Genomic DNA, 27,468 nt, shown 5'->3' on the forward strand with positions numbered 1-27,468 from the left:
GATTAAAAAAAATTTTTTTAAAGTTATATTTGAACAACAAAGAAAAGTGTAGAGGCATTTTGTACTTGCTTCAACAGTGTGAGGTCTTCTCCTCCTTTACCCATCTCAGCCAACACTGATATATTAGGTGAAAACTTACAGATTTATATTCTTATGGGGAGTTGTCTATGGTGGAAGTGAATTTGTTATATTAGCTGTTACTTTTGTCTTTATTATTAAAAATTGTTAGGTGTCATCTGCCATAATAGTATAAACGTGATTTAAATATTAAAAAGAAAAGAATGCATCAGGAATCTTTTTAAACTTAGGTAGCAAATCTTTCAAAGAAAGTATACCTTTTTGACAATAATTTTTTTAATTAATGACATTTTTAAAATAAAGTGGAAAGTTAAGCTACATTGGGGTAGAACAGTCTCAATGCCTTTGACACAAAATGTGACTACACACAAGACTCAAAAAGCTTTGTGTAATTGTAATAAAAATGACAAACACCTCTTTGGAAAAAGCCAAGACACTCCCTTACTGTTCCTGCTGCCCCAGCCTGAGTGTAAATGCGGAGGGTGTGTCTTCTCCCCCCAGCCAGGCAGATGCCGCCTCCAGTTAGAGCTCACTGCTTCCCTCCTGGGAAATACCTCACTTCCCACACCAGGCTCCGCTCTAGACGTGCTACCGGCATTTTCAGGAACCCTCTCCCCTTTCATGAAGCCCGGCCCCTGCTTTCCTATGGGGCCCCAACGCGGCACAGTCAGTGGGTGGGGAGCAGTCTGACGGGCCTCAGAAGAACCTGGTCCCAGAAACTAGTGGGTGACAACCAGGAACAGTCGTCCATGAGGTGTCTCAGTGTCCCCGCCAGGTGGGGTCAGGGCCTGTGCTCCCTGGGCTCTAGAGAGTCCCTGAAGGCTTCTGGGCTGTGGGGGGCATGAGGGCTGCTTCACATCCCGCCCTCCCCCAACTTCCAAAGAAAGGCGGGGGCACCCACCAAATAAACTGCCTTTATTTTGGAATTTTGACTTTTGAATAGGGAGTGGAATGTCTCAGGCATAACATTGGGATCCCAGCAAGGAATGTCGAGTGGCAGTGCAGTGCATGGCTGGGGTGGTTTTAGTTAGGAAGGTGTGTTGATTACATGAGTCTGTAACATAGACTGACTTGTTTGACCAAGTAAGAGATTAAACACCTACTCCAGGCAATTACCAAAATTAAGTCAAATCTGAAAGCATATTTATTTTTTAATTAATTAATTTATTTATTTATATTTTAAATCATATTTCAATAATGTCCATGAATAACTAATATACTGGTAAGAGACCCACTCTAATATTGATAATAATACTTAGTCTCTTTTCTTCTGTCTTTGTTCATAAAGAGACAATTATCTGGCTGAAACTGTCACTCCAAGTGAGGAAAGTAGGGAGTAAACCATTAGGACTTGGGGGGCAAGTTAATTGAGTCCACAGTTCCAAAACATCATTGAGACCCTCACCATCTATTTAGCATCAGAAATAGGAATGAGAATCTCTACAAAACTGCATATCTGATGGATGATTCTGCTTAAAGGCAACCCTGAAGAAATAACTGCCCAGTGCTCATCCCAAGCAGACCAACTCGCCCAGAGGATGACAGGCAACAGTGCAGAAATGAGTGGCACCATTTCAGCCCAGGCGCCCCGAGTCCCTGAAGTTGTGTGGAGACCTGTCCTGTCCCGCGGGTCCCAGGCCCTCCCTCCAAGGCTCACCTGTGTGAGAAAATCATCTCCACGCTGCCTTCCTGCAGGAAGCTCAACAGGCCAGTCAGCTGATGTCCCTGCACCAGTGCCTGCATGACAGGCAGGACCAGTGGAACCCTGGCCCGCCAGGAGGACCTGAGGCCCAGAGCCCAGCAGCTGCACACTGGAGAGCTAAGGGCTCTGGGAACCCAGGCGCGGGTCTGAGAGGGGCTCCAGGGAATCCTTTCTGTCTCTAATTCGAATGTCTGCAGGTGGTTTCAGCCTGGGGAGGCAGAGTGGAAACTGCTTACCTACACTTAATATTTCCAGATCTGTGACTATCACAGGGTCTCAGGTGATTTTCTGAACTGCAGTTACTCTGAGAGCTGTTATTTTGTTTGGTTTGTGTGCTTTCCAGCTTCTGTGAGTTCAGGAGCACTGCTCTCTCTGCTGAGCTGCGATTCTGCAGCCTTCAGCGTGGCTGCTCTCCATGGGTGTCACTAGACCGAACAGACCTCTTGGGTTCACAGATAATCAAGAGACCACAGTTCCAAGAGGATGTTCTGAGATATTAAGACACAGCCCGTAGTGATCCCCAGAGCAGACCAAGAAATGGGAATCCTTGCTCCTGCTTGTGCCACATTCAGCACTGGGATGGGGTTTGAAAGCCGCGTGCTAATTGCATTACATGCTCATCCCCACAAAGGGGCACAGTCTGCACATTCCTCCTCATGTGAAATCAGGAGGCAACCTGAGCTGGTCTGGGCCAAGAAGAGCAGGTATGAAAACCAGAAGCAATTTTGAGATTTTTTTAAATAAAAAAGCTGTCAATCCAATTTCATGCACCATGTCGGACCCTCTTTATGTGGACCATACAGTCCAAAATGAAAATTGAATCCAGAAGGGAAGGACCCTGAAAATCTAGAGCCTGAAGCAGAGATTGTGTCAGTCTTTGAACTCCAAATGCACTACTACCTAATCTCTGGGTCTCTGCTGCCATACTGCAAAGTGACTGAATCCAAGGACGGAGAAAGAAGGCTCAAAGCTCAAGTGATAAGATGCTGCTGTGTGAAAGAGCATTTTATCCAGAATAATAAACTCACTCCTTTGGCCCAGCATTCTCTTGTCTTCTGGTATTTCAGCAGCAACTTTGTAGATCAAGCATATATTACATTTTATTTGACATCACATCCTTCCTTGCCCTTGAGACTTAAGTAAGTAAATTAAGACTTAAACAAGGAAAAAAGAATGGAAAACTAAGTCAGGTGCCCCCACTGTGGCAGGCCACCACCCTCTCCTCCAGAACTGTCACTGCCCTCTAGTATCTAATCTATGGATCTTATTCAAATTTCACCAGTGGTCCTTCTGATGTCCTTCTGCTGCTCCAGGGCCCACTTTGCACTTAGTCATCTGTCTCCTCAGGCTTTATCAGTGTGTCTTCCAGGGCTCTGAGGAGATAGCAGTGTCTGGGACTGAATTGCAAATGGTATTCCAACAAATACCTTATCTGCAAATAGATACTGGCTCTGCTCACCAGGAATTTTCCGTCTAAGACTCAGTTTTGAACAGAATCATATTCGGAGGGCATTTCAAAGATTTAAATCTGACTATGAGCAGAAAAGCATTCCTGGCACTAACAGGTCCAGCAACTCAGCCTTTATGTGAGCATGGAGTCCACCTTGAATTGTAAGCAAACTCAGGTTTAGCTGCCTGCCTCAGCAAAGGCCTAACTTGTGAGACGGGGGCTAGTAGAAAAGGAAAGAGGTTTATGAAATTGCTGGCCACCTGAGAAGATGGGGGACCCTCGTCCCATCATCCATGTTAACATCTCAGTGCAGGCTTAGGTTTTTAGAAGGAGGGAGAGGGAAAGTAGAAAAAAGAGATCAAGTGAGGGGGTTGAGGGGACTATGTACAAGTCAAAAGTCTTTTCACATAATGGGTTGAAAGTCAGTAAGTCTCCCGGAGCCGGCACGTCTGAAGAACAGAGTCTGTCTCCCCTGAATTCAGCTCCTCGAATTCGCAGGCAAACAGTCCGCTTGTCTGCAGTCACACATGAGCCAGAGTCAGCAGCCATAGAGACAATGTCGAAAGAATGGTGGGCTGGGTTACGATTCACCCCTGCTACAGAATCGCCATTATTTTTAGAACCAGCCCAGAACAGGGAGAGAAGAGAGGTAAGTATTCCACAAGGGGAATGTGCTTCTATTTTTGTCACATTATCTTCTCTCTCACTTTTGCTTTTAATGAAATAAACACGACGTGTAAAGCCCAAGTCCCCTCCGACCATCACCTGTAGCCTCATTCCCTCTCTTCCTTTCCAGGGCCAAACACTGTCATGGCAGCATGTCTTTCCAGACCACTTGTATGTATGTGTGTTAAAAATTCACATAACAATATAATATTCTAACATTCTGTATCTTTTTTTATTTTTTGGAAAACTTTCAAGCCTTCAGAGAGGCAGGGGAAATAGAACTACAAATCATCATACAGCCTACACCTAAATTAACCAAGTGTTTATATTTTGCTACATTTGTTTTCTCCCTCTCTCTTCTATTTGTTCACTCTTCAAACATCATAATGAATAATATTGCCTGTATCCTCTAAAGAAAAGGATATTCTCCTACATAACCACAATATAATTAATTATAAAAATCCTGAAAAATAACATTGATACAATACTAGTATTGAATACATGGTCCTTATTCAACTGTTTGCTTCTCTTTCCAATAATTCTTTTATGTCTGTTTTTATTTATTTATTTATTTATTTATTTATTTATTTATTTATGTGTTTTTTTAAATTCAGAATCCAGTAAAAACTCACTCATTCCATTTGGCTTCCCTCTCTCTCTCTCCTTTTACTACATTGACCTTTTTTAAGAATCCGTCTTTTCAGACACTGTGTCTTATGACACTCACAAGCTGGTTTATGACTCAGTTCGTGATTTTTGAGATCCATCTATTTGAATGCCCTGGGTTGCATCTTGTAACATCTGCACAGATTTTATCAATACTCAGGGCCCTAGTGCTCTAGCAGCTGGTGTCTCTGTCCATTTATGTTCCTATATGGGACCTTCTCTTGTCCCCTCTGGCACATCCTCATCAGGCAAAATGAAATGGCCCAGAGCATGTGGCTCCTGGCCCCCGGTGATGCTGCACCGACGTCCCCAGGCAGCTGCTCTCCGTGGAGACCCCACGGGCCCTGCACCGCTACACCACGGAGGACGTCTAGCACCTGCGGGCTGGCAGTGACGTGGAGGAGCAGCTGCAGATCCTAGAAGCCAGGGACGTCTGCCCTCGGGCTGTGAGCAGCAGGACCCTGGTGGCCATCGCGGCCCTGATCCAGACACACACACTCTACCACTCCTGGACAAACCAGGCAGACGAGGTAACGGTACCCGTGGAGCGCTTCTCCCCTTCACATGTGGCATATTTCACAAGGTCCAGTGAACCTCTGTGGGTGGATCCCCAGCAGAGCGCGGAGGGAGACGTGAATACCGCCGCCTGGGGGTGAGCGGCGGCAGGAATGACAGTGGTGGGGCCGAGCTGCTGGCGCTGTTGGTCAACCACGGCCGGGGCCTCAAGGTCCAGGTGAGTGTCCTAGAGACAGAAAAGATCAGGGCTGCCTAGAAAGTGCACGCATCCCCATTCCCTCTCATCTCAGCTAGAAGGTGATGCCGCGGTACAGTAACGAAGGCCAGTGTGAGAGCCCAGGAGACCCCGACTCATGATCTGTGGCAGTCCACTGTCACTTGTGCATAGCAGATGATTTTCCACGTTTAGATCCTGGCTTGCAAACGTCCTGTACTTAAAGTCTAAAAAGAAAAGAAAGAAAGATTGTTTTATTGCAATGATTTTAAACTGTAGTAAGGATTTAAATTGAGTCAGGATACATGTCCTTATTTTTCTGTCTTGACAAGCAAGTGATTTGAAAGTTATATCATTTATAGATACATAAAATAAATATATATCAATGTATGTAATGTTACTGAATCAATAACAAATAGTAAAAGTTTTCTTCTTTTTTGTTCTTTTTAGCTATTCCTTCTTTTTTAAATAAACTGTTTCTTATTGTATTTGCTTGTTGGTCTTTCATACGAATGAAATTTTATGTTATCTGATGTTGTTTTCATTCACCAGTACCCTACATAGTGGGACAAGCCCATGTGAAATTCAGAAAGTCGTTAGACGTGATTTCCTGATGATGGAAACAATCCAGTTTATTTAAGTGCTTTATTATTTCTAAAATTGAGAATGGGGTGAGGAAGTAAAAAGAGTCCAGGTGAGTTTCACATTTGTTTTCACTTTAAAGAAAAGATGGTCTTTCCATTCCCCTTGGGAGAAGCAAAAACCCAAATTGGGTCATTAGTCTCGGCAACAGGGACACAGGTGGAGGGAATGGCGTCCTGCAGGAGCGAGAGAAAACCTCCTGCCAAATACTCATAACGCCCTGCCCCCGTCTCATACAGACCCCTCTGCAAGGCATCAGGTGGGACTCTGGACACGACCTGCATGGAGCTGTGAGTGACAAAGCTCCGTGTGACCAACCTATGTTTAGTAACATCTCAAGACTCCCTTAAAAAATAAGCAAATAAAAAAAATGAAAGGAAAAAGACTGAAATGGTAACAATGATTTTTCTCTGTGTTGGTGAGAATACAGTTTATTTCTCTTTTTCCCAAATAAATGTGATTTACTTTGATAATGAGAAACATAGTAGTAAAATAAAACTAAAAGCTACACCTACATGTGCCTAGAGAGGATGACAGTGACATTGACACTGTGGCAGCCTGAGCAGAGTGGAACCTCCTTTTCTTGTGTCAACACCCTCCTGAAAGTGTTTCCCACTTCAGCGGAGAACTTCCCATCCCAGGGACGCACGCCGGGCAGCTGGAACCCAGAGGTTAGGGGTTTGCGTCCGGCAGCGTCTGCGTGTGAAATCCCAGAGCAGCATTCTGGCTGCTCCAGCCCGGGTCGCACAGCTGTCCCTGTGCAAACACGCCGGTCGGGGGGGAGACGGGGTTACATGACTGGCCTGGCCCACGTGACTCTGGGTTGATGCTGGGGAAGGAGCAGTTCTTCTCAAGAAGGAAGTTCTATTAACAGGAAAAAAGGGCAGAGGGAGGATGCTGAGTAATAAAAACAAAGGAGTGCAAGAGTCTTTATACTTTTGTTTTATGCAGGTACAAGGCCCACAGCTGTTCATAGATTATGGAACCACCAGGGCTCCTAAAATGTTAAAGCTCCTCTTACTACAAACCAACTTTGAAGAGCTTAAGGACCACTAGGATAACTTCCCCTTCCAGGGAAATGTCATGAGGGCATTCAAGGGGGACATTAAGTGTCCCCAGAGCCATGAGCTCTGGTCAGGCTGAAGCTGTCTGGCAAAACACCACCTTAGGAAGCTTGCTTGACTTCTTGTGGCCACACTGAGAATCAAAATGTGCAAGTTCTCAGGAGCTAGAAGAAAATCGTTTATGGGATCCTTGTTCTTAGAGTTGCTGTGAAATGTTCCTAATCCTCTCCAGGCTGTGGCTGCCCCTTGGTACAAAGAGCCAGGCCCTGGGTGCCTGAGGTTCCAGTATGGAAAAAAGCATCCCCGGGACTCTGAGCCTCTATGGTGTGGGATGAAGGGAATTTCTGGGAGAACTGCTTGCTTCCGACATCTGGGTCCCATAATTTCAAAAAGGAAGCAGGACTCTGGGTGGAAATTCTGGAGGCCTTTTTTGCACAAAGTGTTTACAATTACATTTACTGAATTCCCTAGAATCATAAGGCTGTATTTTTGCCTCATCAATGTCCAGGGTCCATACAATCTTACTAAACCTTCATCGTGTGACCCAGAAAAATGAATAGGACCTGATATCCTTGCATAAACATTAGCTAGATACCAGGCAGGCTGTGCCACCTAGAGAGTGGCAGGAGATCTGACCTTGAAAGTAAAAGGCCTGCCCTGGCTGGGTAGCTCAGTTGGTTATAGCATCATCCTGATACGCCAAGGTTTTGGGTTTGATCTTGAGTCAGGGCACATACAAGAATCAACCAATGAATGCATAAAAAAAGTGGAACAACAAACTGATGTCTCTCTCTCTCTCTCAGAAAAGTGTAAGGCCTTCATTAAGAGTAAAAAGATAGCTCAATCCCTCCAATTCCTTCCCAGCTCTCCTTGCCGCCCACCCTCAACAGCTATCAACAAAAAAAAAAAAGAGAAAAAAATTCATGGACAGGGGCAACAGTGTGGTGATTGCCAAAGGGAAGGGGAGTGTGTGGCTGTGGGGGAGGGTAAAGGGGAATAAATGATGATGGACAAAGGCTTGACTTGGGATGGTGAACACATAAACAGTGTACAGATGTTGTAGAATTGTGTACCTGAAACCTGTATAATTTTGTTAATCAGTGTCACCCCCAATAAATTCAATAAAAAGGAAAAACATTTAAAAAGAGTAAAAAGGTAGTTTCAGTTTTGCAAGATGAAAAAAGTTCTGGAGATCGATGGTAGTGATGGTTGCACAATAAGGTGATGTCCTTAATACCACTGCACTGTGCAGTTCAAATGGTTTAAGTGACAGATTTTATGTTATGTCTCTTTTACCACAATTTTTTTAAGAGAAAGAAGATAAAGTTGGTGACTAAAACTATCCAGGTGACATAACAGTAGGGCTTGCAGAGCAATATATACAACTACCACTGTCTTTATATCAGCCCAGCAAAGCAGGTTCCCCAAAAGTGGGGATAGAAAGAATGATAGATTGATTTTCAGAAGAATTTGACATTTGTTATTTTTTAAAAAATGTTTATGTGGTTGTTAAAGGAAGAAAAAGTAAGAATTTTTGTTGCTTTTTTTTTCTTTTTGTTTGCTGTTTAATTTTTGTTTTCTTTTAGTTTAAATTTATGCGTGAGATGACGCCAAGACTTTTCAGGACTAGGGGTTCCTGAAGACTTAAACCAAACTTTTCAGGAGGAGGTACATTTGCTGAGCACCTATTATGGGCTCCAGCCCTGGGTTCACAACAGGGTCATGGAGCCAGCAGACCTGTGCCTGCTCACTGAGGCTGGCCACCTCATTAACTGCCTAAGAAATGTGCTCCGGAGAGGGAGGTTATTTCTAGGGATTGCAGTTGTGCTTTGGATCACAACCTCAGGGTGAGGACAGACTATCATTACAAGAAAAAGTCACTGATGAGATGCCTGGGCCTCAAACCCCTCAGGCCCAGGATGAAGCGGTGTCCAGACACAGCCAGGATGGGGACAGCAATGTCTGTCCCAGCTGAACACCCTGGCCGGGTATTTGACAGGGAGGTGCCCTTGAAAGGGGATTTCAAGGAATCGTCATCGCCCTTCTGTGTGCACCCCTGGGAATGCGGGTGGTGGAGCTGCATTCATTACCTAGATCTGGGTCAGAAAAGAGATTGCTCCTTGTAAATAGCCCCGGATCCCAGAGGCTGCTCGATCCACCCCTCCCCGTGCCCCAGGCATGCTGGTTCCTGGGACAGGCTGCTGCGCTTATCTGGGATGAGTCACATACCAGTACTGCAACCTAACGCAGGTCCAGCAGCCTGCTGCTACGAAGGCCAATACTCAAGAGGCAGGTGCTGATATAAAGGCAAATGGTTTATTTTCAGGTGCTGGCCACCTGGAAGATGGGGGAACTCATATCTCAAAGCCCATTTTCTGGGAAGATGGGGGACTCATGTCTCAAAGCCCATCTCTACCTCATGGAGGCAGAGGTTTTTATAAGGAGAGAAAGGAGAACAGAACAAAGAGATGAAGAAAGGGGTTGAAAAGTTCTCTACGTGCAGAATAGCACAGTCCATCCTAATAAGGCAAGTGATGGTCTGGTGTGCGTCATCCTGGTTTAATCATCCTGGCTTCATGTCATTCTGGGTCGACAGTTGAAGGTCAGAAAATTTTCTGGAACCAGGATGCCTGAAAGTCATATATCTCTTGAAGTTAGTTCCTAAGATTCTTATATAAACATGCCGTTCATCTATAAGCTACATATTAGTCAGAGTCAGCACTTACAGAAACAATGTCAAAAGAATGGTGAGGGGGGTTACCATTCCCCATTACAATTTTCCACTGTTACAGTATACCATCCATCCTGCCCTGTTCTCTATAATTCTATAGAATCTGCCAAGAAGCATGGTAGATATTCACTTCCTCTTGCCATCACCAAGAACACAGTTCGTATATAGTTCTCATTAATAAACTTTGCTAATTATCAGAGGAGTGGCTTCTTTCTTCAGTCTCTCCCTGCCCTTCACTTACAGAGGAAGATTTTCAGTCTTGGGTTTTTCCCTGGGTCTATGTGTACACATATTATCCCATTGAAATCATAGAATTTTACAATGAAAAGAGATAGCTAATTTGGTTTAACCACATTCTTTGGGTAGTGGAAAAAAATGAGTTTAAGAGATTTAGACAAAATTTTGCTGTTCAATCATTTATGATTTCAGACCATCAGGCCATCTGAACAAAACTGTGTGGAGAGGTTTATACTCCTTTGCTCAGTATTTATTCTGTAATGTAATATGTGATGTTGGAGAGGAAATTTTTTTTTTTTACCCTTCTAAGTTCTTTGACTGGTCTAACAATTAAATTGACGTGAGACATATTAACAGGAGAAACACAAATTTAGTTACTCATGGGAGCCTGTTTTCCTAAAAATAACAGGCCAAATGAGAGGTAATAGGTATTTATTTGAAATAAAAAAAAAAGATGGTATTCAGGAAAAACTGATTTCAGGCAGAAACCCAAACAGTGTCTTGATTAGGAGACAAAAGCGAGGGGTATTTTTTTTTTTTCCTCCTTCCTTCTTGTCTCTCTTGGTTTCTTTTTCTTTCAGTGAGCAAGGGGTATTTTTAACAAAGGGAAGAGCACCAATTATACCAAAAGAAGGAAATTTATATTGGAACAGATAAGCTAAAATAGTGACACTGATTCTAAAGAAAGTTTTTAGTGTTCAGTCTGACAACCATCAGACTGATATTCACAATATCTGATTTCTTGTTATCCTTGCAAACAGTTTTTTTTATTGTATGTTTCTATTACCATTTATCCTCTTTTGTACTGACCCCCTCAGTGATCATATTGTTGTCCATGCCCATGAGTCCTTTTTCTTTTTTGTTCAATCCCTTCCACTCCTAAAATGCCCCCCTCAGTGCTGTTGTCATCCTTGTCTCTACCTATGAGTCTGTCTCTATTTGCTTGTTAGTTCAGTTTGTTCCTTAGATTCCACATATGAGTTATAGCATAAGCTATTTGTTTTTATTTGACTGGCTTATTTTACTTAGCATAGTGTTCTCTGAGTCCATCTACACCTTTGCAAAGGGTAGATTTTCTTTCTTTTTCATGACCAAGTAGTATTCCATTGTGCAGATGTCCCATAGTTATTTTATCTACTCATCTACTGATAGACACTTGGCTGCTTCCATAGCTTGGTGATTGTAAATAATTCTGCAGTGAATAATGATTATGTTACTTTGAATTAGTATTTTAGGTTTCTTCAGAGATAGATGTTGTTTTTATCCTTCATTTTGTTTATGTGGTGAATCACATTTATTGTTTTTGCGAATCTTGTACCAATCTTGCATTCCTGGAATAAATACCACTTGTTAATGGTGTATGATTTTTTTGATGTACTGCTGCATTTGGTTTGCTAATAATTAGTTGAGGATTAGCATCTGTGTTCAGCAGGAATATTGGCCAATAATTTTCTTTTTTTGTAGTGTGTTTTTTTATAGTGGGTTTTGGAATTAGGATAATGCTGACTTCGTAAATGAGCTTGGGAGTCTTGCTTCTTCTTGAATATATTGAAATAGTTTGTGAAGAAGAGGTATGAATTCTTCCTGGAATATTTGGTAAAATTTGTATGAGAATCCATTTGGTCTAGGGTTTTTGTTTGGAGTTTTTGTTTATAGTTTCAATTTCAGTAGGTGTAACATGTCTATTCAGATTCTCTGATTCTTCCTGATTTATTTTTGGAAAATTCTATGTTTTTAGAAATTTATTCATTTTTTCCAGGTTGTCTTATTTGTTCGCATATAGTTATTCATAATATTTTCTTACAATCTTTTGCACTTCTTTGGTGTCAGTTGTTATTTCTCCTCTTTCATTTAGGAATTTATTTAATTGGATCTTTTCCATTTTTTTTATAGATGAGTCCACGTAAAGGTTTGTCAATTTTCTTTATCTTTTCAAATAACCAGTGCTCGGATTCATTGATCTTTTATATATTTTTTTTGACTCTATTTCCTTTATTTCTGCTCTGATCTTTATATTTCCTTCCTTCTGCTCACTTTATCTTGTCTATTCTTCTTATTCAAGTTCCTTTAAGTGTAAATTTAGATTATTTATTTGAGTTTTTTTCTTGTGTCTTGAGATAGGCCTGTAATGTTATGAATTTCCCTCTTAGGTATGTTTTTCGGGTGTCCCACAGATTTTGGATTGTTGTATTCCTGTTTTCATTTGTTTCAACGTATTTTTTTTTTATTGTTCAAATACATTTGTTTGCATTTTCCCGCCACCACTTCCCCACCATCAAGCCCCACTTCCCTCCCTCAATCCTTCCCCACTTTGGCTTTGTCCATGGGTCCTCTATGCATGTTCCTTGATTTCACCCTTCCCCTTTTTACTCCATTACCTCCTCCCTCCTCCTCTCTTGTTACAGTTGGTTTGTTTTTTCTTTTAATGTTGCTGCTTATATTTTTCTTGCTTGTTTGTTTTGCTGATTAGGAAGACATATACCATATGATCTCACCTATAACTGGAACCTAACCTAATCAAGGTATATTTTGATTTATTCTCTTATCTCATGGTTGAGCCATTATTGTTTAATAATGTTATTTAGCTTCTATATCTTTGCCTGTTTTTCAGTGTTCTTGTGATTGATCTCTAGTTTCATAGCATTGTAGTCAGAGAAGAGGCTTGAGAGTCATCGATAGTAGATCCCTGGTTAAAAGGGGCGCAGAGTAGTCTAGACACTTGAGAAGGGACTGGAGACAAGAGGCTTTGGGGAGTAAACTGAGAGAGTAGCCAGCAGGATCATGGTGCTGACTCCTCACCCATATAGCAACAGCCATCTTGCTCATGCAGAGCACTCCCCTGAGCAACAGCAGCTTGAAGCTTGACAGGACACAATAGCCCTGCCCTCAGGAGGCTCTGCCCTGGCCTGGTGGTGCTTGAGCCTGACTGCTGAGTACAGAGAGGCAGTCACAGATAGCAGATCCCTGATGAAAGGAGGCACAGAGTAGTCTAGAGACACTAGTGGATAGACTGGATGTGGAGGCTTTGGGGAGACAGCACAGAGAGTAGCCAGTGGGATCCTGTTTCTGACTACTCCACCATACAGTGGCAGCCATCTTGCTCAGGCAGACCAGTCCCCTGAGTGGGAGCAGCATGATAGAACACAGTAGACCCACCCCCAGAAGGGACTCTGTCCTTCACTGAGCTGTCTAAGCTGGCCTGCTAAGTGTAGATTGACTAGATTAACAACTGAAGGAGACAGCCACAGACAGTAGATACCTGGAAGTCTCACACAGTCTGTCTAAGGTCAGACGGGGTCAACAGCCAACACCATCAGAGAGAGATTCAGAAAGAAAAAACAATGGTTTCCTCCCATAGAAGTTCACACCACAAAGTCAGGAAGTCAAGACAGATCAATTAAGAAGCAGAAGCAAAAAAAGAAGAGTCTCATAAATAATGGGAAGACAAAGAAACACCCCCCAATCATAGGGAAAGGTGGAATCCCCAGAAAGAGAACCAAATTAAATTGAAGCAAGTAAACTATCAAATATTGAGTTTAAACAATGGTTCTAAGGAAACTCAATGAGCTCAGTGAGCTCAGAGAGAATTACCAAAAACTACAGGGAAACTATGAGGAACTTACTGCAAATTGTATCAGCATGAAAAAGGACATAGAAACTATCAATAAGAGGCAAGAGGAAATGAATAATACAGTTTCTGAATTGAGGAACACTGTAGAAGGAATCAAAAGCAGGCTACATGAAACAGAGGACCGAATCAGCTAGCTGGAGGACAAGGTAGAAAAAAGCTCCCAGAAAGAGCAAGAAAATGAAAAATGACTCAAAAAGAATGAAGAGGCATTTAGGGAAATGCAGGACAACCTGAAACATGATAATATCCATATGATAAGGATACCAGAAGGAGAAGAAGAGGAGCAAGGGATAGAGAACCTATTCGAAAAAGTAATGATGGAAAACTTCCCTAATGTGAGAAGAGAAAAAGTCACACAAGTCCAGGAAGCACAGAGAGTTCCACGCAAGAGGCACCCAATGAGGCCCACTCCAAGACACATCATCATTAAAATGACAAATATCATAGACAGGCAGAGAGTCCTAAAGGAAGAAGTGAAGAAACAGGTAGTAACATATAAGGGAACCCCAATATGGCTAGCAGCTGACTTCTCAACACAAACATTACAAGTCAGAAAAGGATGGCAAGAAATATTCCAAGTCATGAAAAGCAAAGGCCTACAACCAAGACTGCTTTACCCAGCAAAACTCCCAATTAAAATGGAAGGTGAAATAAGGAGTTTCCCAGACAATAGAAGGCTAAAAGAATACACCTCCACCTAAACAGCCTTGCAAGGTATGCTAAAGGGACTATGTTAAGAAGATAAAGAAAAAGAGTGAGAAAGAGAAGAACACAGATACAAAGGGAAAAAAACAAATAAGTACCTATCAATAATAACCTTAAATGTAAATGGATTAATTGCTCCAATCAAAAGACATAAGGTAGCTGAATGGAAAAGAAAACATGACCCACACCTGTGCTGCCTACAAGAAACCCAGTTCAGAACAAAGGACCTATACACTGAAAATAAAGGGATGGAAAAAAACATTCCAAGCAAATGGACAAGAAAAAAATGCCAGAGTAGCAATACTTATATCAGACAAACTAAACTTCAAAACAAAGACCATAAAAAGAGAACCAGAAGGACACTTTATAATACTCAAAGGAATAATCCATCAAGAAGACTTAAAAGCATTGTAAACCCAAATGCACCCAACATAGGAGTACCCAAATAGATAAGGAAAATCTTGGAGGACTTCAAAAAAGATATAGACAGCAACACATGGATAGTGGGAATTTCAACAATCCACTGTCAAAAATGGATAGATCTTCCAAACAAAACATCAACAAGGTTATTGTGGAGCTGAAGAACTCATTAGATCTAATGGATTTATCTGACATATATAGAACCTTTTATCCCAAAGAAGCAAAATATACAGTTTTTTCAAATGCACATGGAGCATTTTCAATGAATCACCACATGATAAGACACAAAACAAGCCTTAACAAATTAAAGAAAATAGAAATCATAACAAGCATTTTCCTGGACCACAAGAGCTTGAAACTAGAAACCAACCACAAGGAAAAAACTCAAAAACATTCAAATTCATGAGACTGAATAGCACGCTATTGAACAATGAATGGGTCAATAATGAGATCAAAGAGAAAATCAAAAATTTTCTGGAAACAAATGAAATGAACACACAACAGTCCAAAACTTATGGGTCACATGAAAGCAGTCCTCAGAGGGAAGTTCATAGCAATAGCGGGCTACCTAAAAAGAAACAAACATTTTAAACAACCTAACCCTTCATCTTCGAGGACTGGAGAAACAACAACAAACAAAGTCCAAAGCAAGTAGAAGGAAGGAAATAATCAAGATCAGAGCAGAACTGAATGACACAGAGACTAAAAGAACAATTCTAAAGATCAATAAATCCAAGAGCTGGTTCTTTGAAAAGATAAACAAAATCAGCAAGTCTCTAAGTAGACTCATCAAGAAAAAAAAGGAGAGGACCAAAATAAATAATATTAGAAATGAAAGAGAAAGTACAACTGATACCACAGAAATACAAAAGATTGTAAGGAATTACTATGAACAATTATTGCCAAGGAGTTTGAAAACCTGGGTGAAATGGACAAATTTCTAGAAAAATATAACCTTACAAAACTGAATGAAGAAGCAGAAAGCCTGAACAGACAGATAACAGCTGATGAAATTGAAGCAGTAATCAAGAAACTCCCAGCACACAAAAGTCATGGACCAGATGGTTTCACAGGAGAATTTTACAAAACATTTAAGAAAGAATAAACCCCTGTCCTCAGACTATTCCAAAAAAATCCAAGAAGAGTTTGTGTCCCAAACTCTTTCTGTGAGGCCAGCATCATCCTAATCCCTAAACCAGTTAAGGACACAACAAAGAAAGAAAACTACAGGCTGATATCACTGATGAACATAGATGCTAAAATTGTCAGCAAAATATTGGCAAACCGGATCCAGCAATACATTAAAAAGGTCATCCCCCATGGTCAAGTGGGATTCACCCCAGGTAGGCAAGGATGATTCAATATTTGCAAATCAATAGACGTAATACATCACATAAACAAAATGAAAGACAAAAATCACATGATCATATCAATAGATGCAGAAAAAGCATTTGATAAGGCACAGCACCCATTTATGATAAAAACAGCCAGCAAAGTGGGAGTAAAGGGGGAATACCTCAAGATAATAAAGGCTATATATGAAAAACCTAACAGCCAACATCATACTTAACAGGCAAAAACTAAAAGCTTTTCCATCAAGATCTGAACAAGACAAGAATGTCCGCTTTCCCCACTTTTATTAAACATAGTATTGGAAGTTCTAGCCACAGTGATCAAACAAGAAAAATAAATAAAAAGCATCCAAATTGGAAAGGAGGAAGTACAACTGTCATTGTTTGTAGATGACATGATAGTGTACATAGAAAACCCTGGAGACTCCACCAAAAAACTACTTGACCTAATAAGTGAATTTGGCAAAACAGCAGGATACAAAATCAATATTCAGAAGAAATCAAAGGCATTTTTGTACACCAACAGTGAGATACCATAAACAGAAATCAGAAAAAAATCCCATTTGCTTTAGCGACAAGAAACACAAAGTACTTAGGAATAAATTTAACCAAGGAGGTAAAAGACCTGTACTCAGAAAATTACACAATATTGAAGAAAGAAATTAAGGAAGACACAAATAAATGGAAGCATATATTGTGTTCATGGACTGGAAGAATTAATGTTATCAAAATGTCCACACTACCCAAAGCAATTTATAGATTCAACACAATCCTTATTAAAATACCAACAATGCATTTCACAGATATAGAACAAACATTTCAAAAATTTACATGGAACCATAAACAACTCCGAGTATCTGCAGCAATTTTGAGAAAGAAGAGCAAAATACGAGGGATCACAATTGCTGATATCAAACTATATTACAAGGCCACTGTAATCAAAACAGTCTGGTACTGGCATAAGAACATACACATAGATCAATAAAACAGAATAGAAAGCCCAGAAGTAAACTCATGTCTCTGTGGTCAATTAATATTTGACAAAGGGGGCAGAAGCATAAAATGGGGTAAAAATAACCTCTTCAACAAATGGTGTTGGGAGAGCTGGACAGCTATGTGCAAAAAATTGAAACTTAACCACTAACTTACACCATATACAAAAATAAACTCAAGATGGATACAGGACTTCAATATAAGTCAGAACACCATAAAAGCCCTAGAGAACATCGGCAGGAAACTCCGCAAACATAGAGGAGAACATAGGCAGAAATTCCACAGAACAATATTTTCACTGATACATCCCCTAGAGCAAAGGACATAAAGGAAAGAATAAACAAATGAGACTTCATAAAAATAAGAAGCTTCTGCATAGCTAAAGAAAGCATCAGCAAAATGAAAAGGGAACCAACCGTATGGGAAAATGTATTTGCCAATGATACCTCGGAAAAGGGTTTGATCTCTAAAGTATATAAATAACTCACATGACTCCACTCCAGGAAGACATATAATCCAATTAAAAAATGGGCAAAACACTTTCCCTGGAGGACATACACAGGGCCCAGAGATATATGAAAGGATGCTCAGCATCACTAACCATCAGTATAATGCAAATCAAAACCACAGTGAGATACCACTTCACACCCGTCAGAATGGTCATCATAAACAAATCAACAGACAAGTGCTGGTGAAGTATGGAGAAAAGGGAGCCCTAGTGCACTGTTGATGGGAGTGCTGAATGGTGCAGCCACTGCAGCAAGTAGTTTGGAATTACCTCAAAAAACTAAAAATGGAACTATCTTTGACCTGGCAATTCCACTGCTGGGATTATACCCTAAGAATCCTAAAATACCAATTCAAAAGAACTGATGCACCCCAATGTTCATAGCAGCACAATTTACAATAGCCAGGTGCTGGAAGCAACCTAAGTGCCCACCAATAAATGAGTGGATCAAAAAACTATGCTGCATTTACACAATGGAATACTACACAGCAGAAAGAAAGAAAGAGCCACTACTCTTCGCCACAGCATGGATGGAATTGGAGAGCATTATTCTAAATGAAATAAGCCAGGCGGTGAAAGACAAATACCATATTATCTCACCTATAAGTTGAACCTAATCAACAAAACAAATAAGCAAGAAAAATATAACAAGCAACATTGAAAGAAAAAATAAATTGACATTAAAGAGAGAAGAGGAGAGAGGGGGCTAAAGGAAAAAAGAAAGGGATGGGTCAAGTCAAGGAACATGTATAAAGGACCCATGGACAAAGCCAAAATGGGAAATGATCGAGGGGGTGAGGTAGGGGTGGATGGTGCAGGGGAAAGTGGAGGTGGGAAAATGGAGACAAATGAATTTGAGCAATAAAAAATAAAAATAAAAAACCAACCAAACAAAAAGTAGATAAATTGCACAAAAAGTAGAAAAAGTAATCTAAATAAAAACATTTGGGTATCAAAAGACATTACTGACTGCAAAAGCAACGCACAGAATGTGTGAAATTATTTGCATTCTGTGAGTTGTGTTTGCATTCTGCAAGTTGGGCATTGCTGGTAGAAATGTAAAACAGGGCAGCAACTATAGGAAACACAGAAAAAAATTAAACATAGAATTATCATATCCAGCAATTCCATTTCTGGGTTATACCACAGAGAAGTGAAAACAAAAATTCAAATATTTGTACAACATTGATAGCATTTTATTCAAAATAGCTCAATGTGAAAATAATCCATATATCCATTCAAGGATGACTGAAGAAACAAAACATAGTACGTTTACACAAGGAATATTATTCACTTTAAGAAAAATGGAAATTTTGAAACATACTATATAACATGGATGAACCGTGAACATATTCCAGTAAGTGAAGTAGCCACACACTGAAAGACAAATATTACATGGTTTAAATTCATAGAAACAGATGATAGAATAGTGTTCGCAAGGGGATGGGCAGAGTTTCAGTTGGGGAAGATGCAAAAGTTCTGAAGGTGGGTGGTGGGGACGGTTGCACAATAATGTGGATGGAATGAAATGTACTCTTAAAATGGTTGAAACATTTAATGGCATATACCTATTGCCACAGTAAACCATTATATATCTGATTATGGTTCCAGAAGGTTTATCAATTTAATCTTGAGTTGATACTAGTTTACAATTAAACAGGAACTATGACACCATTTTTATCCAAGATTTGAAAATATGCATAAAATAAATGATGTGGGAAGAAATGTGAGGTAAGGATAATTGTTTTTCTAAAAGGTATATTCTACCTAATTATATATTTTATGTAATTCCAAAGGGCAAACATGTGCAATGTTCCTCGTTTGTGTTCCTTAAATTCTTATTATATCAATTACTATTTAATATGTACTTTCCTCCATTTAAATCACTTTCAGTTATTATCATTTAGATCCTGATATTAAATGTAAATTAAAGTAAAAAATATTGAAATAAAACTCACTGAAGCAAATTTCTTAAACTAAACCTCAAGGAAAACACATTGGATACTGAGGAAGACATGGTAATGGATAACATAGAGAGTAGGGAAATAAGAGAAGTCTTTAATTTCTGTTTTCCTCCTTTTATTAGGCCATTTTTAAAGAAATGCTTGAGACAGAAGACTCCCTGCCTGGGGGAGACAGGAAAGGCACATTGCAGACGCCAGCCTTCCCCGGAGACCCAGCCAGGCCCTCCCCTTTCCTTGCAGGGGTTTGGGCCTTGACCCCGCATTTTGGTCATTGTCACTGCCACTCCTCTCCAGACCCTTCCCAATCCCCGTTGCAGCCATCCGGAAACAGTGAGCACACATCTGTCTGTGGGCTCCTCCTTCTTCCACCCCATCTCATCTTTGCTTCAGAATGAACAGGAAACGCTAAACTAAATTACACTGTTCTCAGCCCTCTTAAGATTTTAACCCAAAACTCTAGGACCAATGGACATGAAGGGTGATATTGAAAATCCACTCAGGGCTTCTGTAAGCTTTTTTCATTTCATTAGCCATGGAGAGCATGATTTCCAGGTAATTCATTGACCTGGGCGCTCCGAAGGGACAGGACTCCATCTCAGCACTGTCCTGGGCTCCCATCTCATTCTCTCCCAAGAGGTCCACTGAGGCAGGTATGACTTGTGCAAGTTACAAATCGCAACCCAGCCTAGCACCGGCATCTGGAGTGCCTGAGACCTGCTCACAGGCAGGCTCAGCTAATCTGGGCATGGGCAGGAGGTGGGGAAGGAGTTGTCTGGGCTGATCCTAGGGTGTTAAATCTTTGGTCTGGGGGCAACATCCTGGCCAAGGAGAACCCTGGACCTGTACCTGCTGACTGAGCTGCTTAGATGGCCTGCAGCTGGCGCGTGCCCCCTGCCTTGGTTTGGCACGCTGTGTCACCATGGGGGGTTGAGGGTACAAGGGTCTCAAGAAGAACCAACCCTGAGTCTCCTTGGGTGTATGTGGCAGACTGACTACTCTGCCAGGCTGCAGGCCCACAGCTCTCTGCCTGGTACCAACATCTTCTGAAAGCTGTGAGCCTGTGCTGTGGGCTGGGGTCTGGGATTCATTAATTATTTGTATCATTTTGTTAGACTCTATTTCATTTATTTCTCCTCTGGTCTTCATTATTTCCTTCCTTCTACTCACTTTTAGGTTGTTCTTTTCTGAGTTCCTTTAAGTGTAAGGTTAGATTGTTTATTTGAGCTTTTTCTTGTTATTTTGAGATAGGCCTGTAATGCCACGAATTTCACTCTTAGGATTGCTTTCTCTTTGTCCCACAGATTTTGGATGGTTGTGTTCTCATTTTCATTTGTTTCAAGGTATCTTTTGATTTCTTCCTTGATCTCATTGTTGACCCCTTCACTGCTTAATGACACATTATTAGCTTTCTTGTCTTTGTGTAGTTTTCAGTGTTCTTCCATTGTGGTCAGAGAATATGCTTAATATGATTTCAATATTTTTAAATGTTTTGTGTCCTAACACGTGGTCTATCCTAGAAAAGATTTCATGTGCACTTGAAAAGGAGGTATATTCTGCTCTTTTGGGGTGAAATGCTTTGAAGATATCAATTAAATCCATTTGAACTAGAGTGTTTTTTTTTTTTAGTATATTTTATTGATTATGTCATTACAGTTGTCCCACTTTTTTCTCCCCTTTATCCTCCTCTGCCCTGCACCCTCCTCCCACCAGCATTCCCCTCCCCCTCTTAGTTCATGTCTATGGGTCATACATATAAGTTCTCAGGCTTCTCCATTTCCTATACAATTCTTTACCTCCCCCTGTCTATTTTGTACGTATCATTTACACTTCTTATTCCCTGTACCTTTTCCCCCATGCTTCCCCTTCCTGCTCCTGCTGATAACCCTCCATGTGATCTCCATTTCTGTGATTCTGTTCTTGTTTTAGTTGTTTGCTTAGTTTGCTTTTGTTTTTGTTTTATTAGGTTCAGTTGTTGGTAGTTGTGAATCTGTGGTCATTTCACTGTTCAGAGTTTTTGATCTTCTTCTTTTCCTTAGGTAAATCATTTTAACATTTCATATTATAAGGGCTTGGTGATGATGAACTCCTTTAACTTGACCTTATCTGGGAAGGACTTTATCTGCCCTTCCATGCTAAATGATGAGTTTGCTAGATAGTCTTGGATGGAGGGCCTTGTTTTCATGACTTGGAATTTCTTTCCAGCTCCTTCTTGCCTGTAAGGTTTCTTTTGAGGAATCAGCTGATAGTCTTATGGGAACTCCTTTGTAGGTAACTGTCTCCTTTTCTCTTGCTGTTTTTAAGATTCTCTCATTTTTTCTTACTCTTGGGTAATGTAATTATGATGTGCCTTGGTGTGTGCTTCCTTGGGTTTGACTTCTTTAGGACTCTCTGAGCTTCCTGGACTTCCTGGAAGTCTTTTCTTGGCCAGATTGGGGAAGTTCTTCATTATTTTTTCAAATAAGTTTTCAACTTCTTGCTCTTCCTTTTCTCCTCCTGGCACCCCTATGATTTGGATGTTGGAATGTTTAAAGTTGTCCCAAAGGTTCCTGTGCTTCTCCTCATTTTTTCAAATTCTTGTTTCTTCATTCGGTTCTGGTTGAATGTTTTTTTCTCCTTTCTGCTCCCAATCATTGATTTGAGTCCCAGTTTCCTTCCCTTCATTGTTGATTCCCTTTATATTTTTCTCTATTGTGCTTTGTGTAGCCTTCATTTTTTTCCCTCCATTTTGGAACTATACTCAACCATTTCTGTGAGCATCCTGATTACCAGTGTTTTGAACTGTGCATCTGGTAGGATGGCCATCTCTTTGTCACTTAGTTCTTTTTTTGGAGTTTTGCTCTGTTCTTTCATTTGGGCCATATTTCTTTGTCTCAGCACACCTATTACATTGTAAGGGGCGGAGTCTTAGGTGTTCGCCAGAGCAGGGCAACTCTCATCTCTGCATTGTGGCACTATTTGTGGGGGAGGGGTCAGAGAGGGAACAATGCCACTTACTTGGCTCTTGACTGGCTTTCAGTCACGGCCCCCCAAAGAAATTGGACCCTTCTGATCCTGATTCTTGGATGGGTGGGTTTGTGTATATTCTAGGACCCCAGGGGTATCTCCAATGAACATTCCTGTGAGGCTGGGTGTTTCTCCCACTGCCATAACCCCCATAGGTTTTTACAGCCATTGGTTTTGAGGCTTTCTTTTCCCATGCTGGAATGCTGGGTTGCATGGTGTGTCTTGCTCCCCAGTTGTCCCTCTCAGTTTATCTGCACACAGATGTGAGACCGGCAGCTGTCACCTCACCCAACATTCCTCCAGCTGCCACCTTGCCACACAGGTCCCCTCTGCCCCAGCTGCCCATCTCTGCCCCTCCTACTAGTCTGGATGAATGCTTCTCTAACTCCTTGGTTGTCAGACTTGCATACAGTTTGATTTTTCTGGCAGTCCTGGTTGTTTTTTGTTTTTAAATTTGTTGTTGTCTTTCTTTAGGTTGTACAAGGAGACAAAGTGTATCAATCTACACATCCATCTTGGCCGGAAATCCTGATCTTGTATGTTGTTTAAGGCTGCTGTCTCCTGTTGATTTTCTATCTGGAGGTTCTTTCCATTGAAGTCAATGGAGTGTTAAAATCCCCTACTATGACTCTATTTCTCTCGATCTCTCCTTTTATATCTAAAAATATTTGCCTTACTTACATAGGTGCTTCTCTTTTGGGTGTAGAAATGTTTATTAGAGTCATATCCTCTTGTTAGATGGTTCACTTTATCATTATGTAGTGTCCTTCTGTGTCTCCAACTATAGCCTTGGTTTTAAGGCCTGTTTTGTTGGATATAGCTATTGTTACCCCAGCTCTTTTTTCTTTCCATTTGCATGAAATATCTTTTTCCATTCCTTTAATTTTAGTCTGTGTGTATCTTTTGATCCGAGGTGGGTCTCTTGGAGCTTATTTTCTTATCCATTCAGCTACTCTCTATCTTTTGGTTGGAGCACTTAAGTCATTCACATTTAAGGTGATTATTGATAGATACATAGTGATAACCATTTCATTTTTAAAGTATATTCCTCTGTTGCTGCTGTAGTTGTTTTGTTGTTCTCCTTCTTCTTCTTCTGCCCCCTCCTCCCTTTCTCATCCTCCCCCTCCTCCTCCTCCTCCTCCTTCTTCTTCTTCCTCTTCTTCTCAAGTCATTTTACATTTGTTTTAATACTTGGTTTGGTATTAACAACTCCTTAGCTTTTTCTTGTCTGGGAGGTTATTTCCCTTTCAATCTTAAATGGTAACCTTGCTGGGGAAGTACCCTTGGTTTTATGTCATTACTTTTCATCACCTTGAATATTTTATGCCAACCTCTTTTGGCCTGAAATGTTTCTGTTGAGAAATCAAACAATTTCATTTCACCTCCTTTGTAGGTAACTACTTGCTTTTCTCATGTGGCTTTTTTGTCTTTAAGCTTGCCATTTCAATTGTGGTATGTCTTGGTGTATGCATTTTTGAGGCCATGGTGTTTGGGATTCTCTGTACTTCCTGGACTTGTGTGTTTTTTACCTTTGCTATATTAGGGAAATTTCCAGTCATTATTTCTTCAAATAGGATCTCAATTCCTTGATCACTCCTTTTTCCTTTTTATGTTCCCATGATGCAGATGTTATTGCTCCATGTTGTCTCAAAGTTTTCTTAAGCTCTTCTCATTCTTTTTAATTCTTTTTTCTTTTTGCTGCTCTGCTTGGGTGTTTTTTGCTACCTTGTCTTCCAATTCGCTGATTCAATCCTCTGCTTAATCTAACCAATACGCACTGTATCATGGTGGTGTAATTGTTGCTCCAATTCTCAGGCCATATTTCCCCATCTCCTAGATTGTACTGAGGCCAGGCTATATTGAAAAAGAAAGTCAGCCTCTTTTGATTGACATTTTCAGGGTCAAATTTATCCCAGTTTCTAAGAATGTATCCCAGTGGGGATCCTGAGGGAACAGAGGGTGCATCTCCCATCTTGTCCATGTCATACGTAGGAACTCCCAGGATCCCTAGGGGCTTCCCCTTTTGGTTGCTCAAGGGATTCCCTAGTGGGTTACAGGGCATCCCTTGTTATCTCACCATTCTAAAACAGTGGATTACAGGGCAAATCTAAAACAGCTTGAGTTTGCTTGCTGGCAAACTAAGGTTAAACCAGGCTAGCCATCATTTTGCTTTGCCTCAGTTCCTGTAATTAAGGGTGAATTCTAGTCAGTGACTAGGATTCACCCTTTTGCTCCTATACATCAGTTTCCTTGTCTGTTCCAGTTTGATAGACCCAGCTAGGGTCCTGATTTGTGACTGCATTTCCCCCTGGTTGATACATATGATGTTGAGCATGATGACTGGCCAATTCATTAGCATGAGCCCTAGTGGCCCCTATCATGGGATGCTTTTTGTTTACAGTACAGCCATGAAAGAGAACCATCTGTATATTACTCATAAGTCAGTGCTAAGTGATTAAACCCTTCTGTGATCTTGCTTGGATTTTTTGAAAACCATCTGAGTTTTTTATTTGCCAAAGCTCAGGTCAGACAAAAGGAGGGAGCATGTACTCAGATAATTCCTCCACCAGGCTCCCCATTTGCCACTTCCCTCAGGGGTCTGCTCTTTGAGAGGTGGCGGGGAGTGAGCTGGGATGACGCTGCTCCATACTTAGGATGGGCCTTACCTGCTGTGCTAGGGGAAGAGAAAGCTGGGGAAGGGGCAGCAGAAAACAACAAGCTCCAGCAGGAAATTAGCTTAAGTTTAAGAGTATCATTTTTTCCTCTACTTTGAGGAGACCAGGCTCCTTGCTGTTTTGGCAAGTTAAAATGATTTTTTGCAGCACATTAATTATCCTGTGGTTCCGAGGAGTAAGCATTTGGGCATCAGATTGCCACTGGGCTTGAGAACAAACACAGAAATTATTCTGTAGCAGGATAGACATGGGGTTGGTAGAGATGTAAATAGGTTGGCGGCAGAAGGAGGGTTGGACTTGTGAGCAAAATAGAGAGGCCAATGCTCAGTGGGTGAAACAAGTTGTAAGGTAGGTGGAAGTGGTCTGGCTCCCTCACCCAGATGCGTGGGTAACCGGAGGGAGCAGCTCCTCACAACCTTGAAGAAGTCTGATAAAGCAGTGTTCCCACAGCCATGAGCCCGGGTCTCACGGCCTTGTGCCCTGATGCAATAAACTGTCCAGTAGCCCTGAGTAGGCTGGCGTGTGCAGCTCATGATAGTTACTTCACTTTGTGGCCTGTAGCCTGCTTTGTGTAACGCTAGTATTTAAGGGATAGGAGCTTTGGATGAGGTGGGCAGTTGGGGTGCCTACTTGGACACAGGCTCTGTGGCCTGTGTGACTCCCTCCACATGGGCTTTGTAGCCTGTGTGATTTCCTCAGACACAGGCTTGTGACTGTGTGACTCTCCTGAATAAAGGCATGTCAAGCATCCCCAAGGCTTCACGCATCTTCTTCCATCTACCCAAGCCCCCAGTGAACCTGCCCAGCCTACAGAGGCTGCAACGCACAAGTCTTCTGAGGAATGTAGTTGGCTTGCAAGTGAGGCTGACAGTGTGAGAGGACATAGTGAAGAGAGGTCAAAAGGGATTTAGCCTGGCAACTGTTTCTGAATTTAAAGGAGCCTTAAAGGAGAGTGCCTCAAGGAAGGGACAATGTCTTTAAGCTGCAAGTGCCTAATCAGCTTTTAACTATTAGACCCTGGCCTGCTGGGGTGCTGTTGTTTCTCTAGAGGGAGAGAGCAAGATATTTACCTGGCATATATACCATTGCCCCTCCTCACAGTTCCCGCAAGGAGCATTCTGATACAGAGTGAGTTGAAGTTTCCAGCCATGCTCACAAAAATGTGGAAGAATCTCTTCAAGGGGCCTGGATGATCCAGGGCATCAGGAAACAAAATGAAATAGACAAACTGAGAAAAATGTAAGTCTCCTCTAGCCACTGGGGCAGAGAGCATTTTTCTTATTGCTCCCACTCCTGTAGATAATCTACTGGCTAGCTTGCCAAATTGTTGCAGGCAGAGATGGGTTCCAGAGTCTTGATGGTCACAAACAATGAACTGAATGGACTACACAAACAGAGTTAAGTGAAGCAAGGGAAATTTATTAAGAAAAGTGCACTTTCTATACAGAGTTAAGTGAAGCAAACAAGATTAAGAAAACTACACTTCCCAAGATACAGAAGTGGGCCACCACCACTGCTAGCAGAAATGACCCCTTCCCCTAAGGGTGTGCAGGCTTTATAGCGAGTTGGTTTTTTCCTGAATCTGTTTCATTTGGTGGGCTCTGAGCATGTGCAAGTAGTTAAATAATCTTTAAGCTTCTACACATGTGATTTCCCATAATACTCCTAGACTTTCACCCAGGTGTCAAACTACAATGTTAAAATATTATAACAGTACAATTACAAAGCAACGTGAAACACTGGTCAGTTACTAGTAGGGTACTGCACGGTGTTTCTTAATAATCAGGATGCTGGAAGTTGGCTGGAACAGTGTGGCCTCTCAGGGCTTCCTCATTTCTTTTCAGTCTTCTGCCTCAACTGCACCAATTACATTCCCACCAACAGTGAACAAAAGATCCTTTTACTCCACATCTTTTCTACACTTCTTATTGCTTCTATTTTGATAACAGGCATTCTAACAGGTATGAAACGGTGTCACATTGTGGTTTTGATTTGCTTTTTCCTGATGATTAGTGGTGTTTAATATCTTCTCATGTACTTGTTGAGCATTTATATACCTTTTAGTAAAAATATTTATTTAGGTATTTTATCTAGTTTTGAATCAGATTATTATTATTATTATGCTATTTATTTGTATGAGTTCTTTATAAATTTTGCAGATTAACTTTTTATCAGATACATGATTTGCCAATGTTTTCTCCCATTGACTGGGTTTCCTATGTATTTGTTGATGGTTTCTTTGCTGTCCAGA

At 41.1% G+C, this 27,468-nt stretch overlaps 1 pseudogene; it reads left to right on the plus strand.

Moving 5' to 3' along the window:
* The first annotated feature begins 3,797 nt into the window (after nt 1-3,797).
* LOC129082275 (procathepsin L-like) overlaps nt 3,798-27,468 on the plus strand; it is a 32,457-nt pseudogene continuing 8,786 nt past the window's right edge.

Source organism: Pteronotus mesoamericanus, unplaced genomic scaffold, assembly GCF_021234165.1.
Source record: "Pteronotus mesoamericanus isolate MK-2021 breed Mesoamerican mustached bat unplaced genomic scaffold, CSHL_Meso_final scaffold_125, whole genome shotgun sequence".
Classification (NCBI taxonomy): domain Eukaryota; kingdom Metazoa; phylum Chordata; class Mammalia; order Chiroptera; family Mormoopidae; genus Pteronotus; species Pteronotus mesoamericanus.